The sequence below is a fragment of the Nicotiana tomentosiformis genome, chromosome 11 (genome assembly GCF_000390325.3).
Source record: "Nicotiana tomentosiformis chromosome 11, ASM39032v3, whole genome shotgun sequence".
NCBI classification, from domain to species: Eukaryota; Viridiplantae; Streptophyta; class Magnoliopsida; order Solanales; family Solanaceae; genus Nicotiana; species Nicotiana tomentosiformis.
The window spans coordinates 123,747,452-123,752,756 of record NC_090822.1 but is presented as its reverse complement, the minus strand read 5'-3'; positions in this window follow the sequence as shown (position 1 = coordinate 123,752,756).

Below are 5,305 nucleotides of genomic sequence, written 5' to 3'. Positions count from 1 at the left end.
GAGTCTCCTTCGCATCTGCAGGCTCGCAGATGCGGAAATACACTCTCATTTGCGGCCAAGCTTAGTCCAAAGGTCGCTTCTGTAGACACAGTGCCGTTTCTGCGGCTCCGCACCTGTGGCCAAAACCTCGCAGGTGCGGTTACACCAGATATGCTGCCACCAACATTTTCATAAGGTCAAATTCAATCCGTTAACCATTCGAGATCTACCCGCCCCACCGGGACCTCGACCAATTATACCAACCAGTCCTAAAACATCATACGAATTTAGTCGATCCTTTAAATCACATCAAACAATGTTAAAACCACAAATATCACCCCAATTCAAGCTCAATGAACTTTAAAACTTCATACTTCTACATCCGACGCAACTTATCAAATCAATTCGGAATGACTTCAAATTTCACACACGAGCCACAAATGACATAACGAAGCTATTCCAAGGATCGTAACCCCAAACGGACATTGATAACATCAGAATCCACTTCAAACCAAACTTACGAAATTCTTAAACTTTCAAAATGCCAACTCTCCTCAATAAGCGTCGAAATACTCCCGGGCGACCCGATACTCAACCTGAACATACACCAAGTGCGAAATCATCATACGAATCTATTGGAACCTTCAAATCCTGATTCTGAGGTCGTTTACTCAAAAGTCCAACCTTAGTCAATTCTTCTAACTTAAAGCTTCCGAAATTTGAGATTTCTCTCCAAATCAACTCCAAACTTCTGAAATTAAATTCCGACCACGCGCACAAGTCATAATACCTGAAGTGAAGCTACTCAAGGCCTCAAACCGCTGAATGATGCGCTAGAGCTCAAAATGACCGATCGGGTCGTTACATTCTCTCCCACTTAAACATACGTTTGTCCTCGAACGTGCTAAGAACTACTCCGGAGTTGTCAAAAATCTCTGTTTAACACCTCGTGCACCTACCCATGCCACCACAATCCAGTTGAGCATATCAGCTCAAGTCAGACTGAAGATCCTTCCCGCTACTTTAGCTAACAAGCTTTAGAACCAAATTCCAATATCCAGAATTCTCCACGATACCACATTCTAACACACGAGCACCGTATCAATCACCAGACATTGAACCCAACGTGACCATGCTCCTCCGCTGAAATCACACCATGCACCACATAACTCATTTGCCCAAGGCAATCTCCCCCAAGAACAACAGTTGAAATTTTCACAGACTCGAATCCCGTAGTATACCTCATAACATATATAAGCCATGTTTCAACTCATGCACTACTGCCACGACGGAAGAGATCTGTAGAAACTAATAATCACCTGCCGAATCAACAAATAATGGAGCCTCTCCTCCTGTTAAGGGACATCAACTCATTCTGAACTGGATAACGATATTTGCTCTTTAATTTACCTTATATAAATCAGATTGCACTGATTTGAGGTCCAAAAATCTCGTCTAGCTGCTCTGCAATAAGCCACCTCAAACATTGACCAAGATCTCATATGATGCCATAATGCGCCAACAAACTACAAACTCGAATATGATACATAAGGAAAACGAACTCTGGAAAGAACTACTCAACCCACGTAACTAATTAAACAACCGAAAAAATGTTATGAACCTTCCTCAGAAAATGAGAAACAAAACACACAAGAATAGATATTGGGGAACTGTACTCAACATTACACTGTTGCGGCGTGCAACCTGATCCACATATGATACCGTTGCGGCATGCAACTCGATCCAACCATGATACCCGTGGCGGCGTGCCACCCGATCCAACATAGTAATCAATAACGAAATACCTACCGAGCTAGAATGCTCATACTTACAAAATACCCGAATGTCGACCACAAGCACACCAAGTGCATAGTACAAATTCTGGGGAGACAGATAGCGCCATACGCTACGAAACTCAAGCACAACTAAGGTACGATATTTGACCTGCATCTCAAGAGCCATCCTGCCCACGTAACACCACCGCTACGCGGGACCTCAACACATGTGCGAATAATCAAGTCGTTTCATAACCCACATGGCACATTAGAGTATTACATGAAATAGTTGACGACGAAATTAACTTTCAATGCTCGAATACTCCTCCATAAGAAATGCTATGCTGAATGAACACACTCGGCCTGGTGTAGAGCGCACATACACATTTAGACCCACCAACGGACCTCAAACCGATTCTGATCGTACCATACTGGCTAATAATCTTTCAAGGATCCACAATAACCCTTTTCCATGACATATAAGAATAACTGTCAAATTCGAAACAAACTCACACGGTCAACAGCCCAAGGAATAGAATGCCCCTCAGGTATAAACTCTCTCACATTAGCGATAGTACCATAATCCCCATACTTGGTTTCAATCTTTAATCAATCAAGTGACTTCATGTCACACTTATACAATCTTCCCGTGGGATATGCCCCCATGACCTCCCGCACCAGGTAGCAAAGTCTGCATATCCATACCACCGGCCATATAATTCTGCAAAGCGAATCGAGAATCCGCAAATCAGTACACAAAGCCTCTAACACAGGACACCGTTCTCAGGTGACGCTCAGACAATACCAGCTTACTCTAAACATCTTAATTCTTTCCTGCTCATCCGAGCTTGTGACATTCTTGTCAACGCCGAACCGCAACCTTGATCCTCAACTTTCAATTCCCATGCCGCTCACTGCACATAACATGTCAATACGCGAGAGTACAAGAATTCCATCATAACTCCTAAACCACTAATAGAATAAACACTCCATCATATAGAAATCTTTCACTTAACTCATTTCAGGAGAACCATTGCAACACGCGACTGAATTCCCATAACCGCAGAAAATACAATCCTCAAGTAGTGGTCTAAACCCCCATAACTCTTCCAGGATCCATCTACACATAACAAGCCATTCGAATCAAATACCTCCCAAATCAACCAAGTGGTGATGGCGCTCAAGCCCAAGTGTGCAACCACAAACTACACGTATAACTTCACGTTGAAGAAACTGATCACTGCCACAATCATGTTGATTCAACTATTACTAACTGACCCAACTTCTTCCAATTTACTCTGGACTTGCCTTAGAAATAATAATAGCTCCATTCAAAATATAACGAACTTGATCCGCACTCATCCTGAGTGACCCTATTTCACGAGATAACGCTGTCTCAAAACCCACGAACCATCTCATGCCCTCCTTGTGCGCATATTCGCATCTTCAACTGGTACACCCATTCTGATAATTCCTCTATGAATCCGAAGTTATTTTCTCACATTCCTTCAAAGCTACGCCGCATACCGATGACAACATAGAACACTCCAAGCCCCTTTCATAATCCACTGCAAAAGCTTGATACTTAACCATGCCACGAAGTCGAAATCGTTAGGCACCACACTTTAATGTTTTTGAACCCACTAGGACCGTTGTTGAGAGTCACCCACTCTGAATTGTTCCCGAATATAATCAAACTCCAAGGCCCTTCTAGCACATGAACACCTTCTCAAAGAAGCAATCGGCTGAATTTCTTTCCTTGCATATAACCCCCACAAGAAGCATAAACTTTGAGTTTTCCCAAAACCTGATTATGAATAGATAAGGCCAAATATAGCACACCGTCCTCAAATCCATTGCTCGAATTACCACTGATATTTTCTTTCCTTAGTTATGATACCCCACCAGAAACCGCACAAGCAGACAACCATGTGATCCAATCGTAGATGGTGGGACTCCCCCCACTTAGCTTGAAGTTGCAATTACATAAACCTGGAACCCACCAAGATTCCTTCTACCCCATTGACATCAACTAAAAGTCCAACAATACATTACAAACTCTAAGTCATGTTGCATCCAAATAAAATCCGTGGACCTAGTCATTGCCCAACATGGATTCCCAGATTGCTGTAAACTTTCCTCAAGATGTGTGGATATCCTACCACAGAACCCATATGCTACTCCGTCACTCTTCCACTTTGATTAAACACTCTCCTTTAAGCAACTACTCGACTTCCGCTTTTCATACTCGACCTGCTAGTAATTCAACCACCGTGAGACAACTTTCGCCATGCCTTTCCTCATACTTTGCTGCCCGAATATTGCCCCAAATCAATCCATACCTGTAGCACTTGAACAAATGAGTCGCTACCGACTCTAAACCTTCTAGAAGATCATCTTTCTTGAGCCACAAATACTAGAATTACCAATTCGATTCCTAAATCGCTACACTCTGCTATCTCTGACGACCGTTTCTCAGGCACCATTCCACAATACCCTGCCCCGAAGGCAAATTGGTGAAGACCATAACACCGGCAAACCTTAGCGCGTTCAACAAGGATGATGACACCACATCACAATTAATAATTCCACCACACTCCAAAATATTGTGTCTCATCACTCCATTAACCTAAACTTGAATATTCATAGTACGGTTGCCTTTTCTTTATTAGAACTAAATGCCGAACCTCTACATCATGTGCTGAGAAATCCTTCTTTCAAGTCATACAATGCGTCGGCACATAAGTGAGCACCCTACCATTACATCAATACCGTGAGATAATAACTCATGAACATCATAGCAACATGTGCATAACCTCAAAACCATCCAAAATATAGCTACTGAGCTAAAATGACAGAACATCCTTCTGCAAGAAGACGATAATAACTTGCTTGAATGCGCAAAGAGAAACATCCTGCTCCACGTCTGTTGTACCACTGCAACTCCTCAGTACTCAATTGACCCGGGGGGTTTAATATCGTATATGAATGAGTAGGAAGTAAATAAAGGCACAAGCCTCAAAGGAATCAAATTGCACGATGAGGAATCAAGAAGGGAAGTTCTCCTAACAGCCCTGTAACTTCTCGAAGATAAGTACAGACGTCTCTGTATATATCCGCAAGACTCTACTAGACTTGCTCATGACTCGTGAGACCTAAGTGAACCTAAGGCTCTGATACCAAGCTGTCATGACCCAAAATCCACTAAAGGTCGTGATGGCACCTAACACCACCGTTAGGCAAGCCAACAATGGATGATTAACTTAATTACTCATTTTAGTATTTTTGAAATCATAATTTTTATCAATTAAGTAGTAAGAAATAGAATTTTTATAGTATAACTGATAATATTTTCACAACTACAATAATGAACCACCTATAAGCACCCCTAAAACCCGGTGTCACAAGTGCATGTGCATCAACTAGAAAATGTAATACAATACAATATCTGTCCGGAGTACAAATTAGACAGAAAAATATAAATAACTCTGATGGAGACTCTACAGGTTGCGGATCGTAACATGAAATGCAGCTCACGGTAAGTCCCCGCA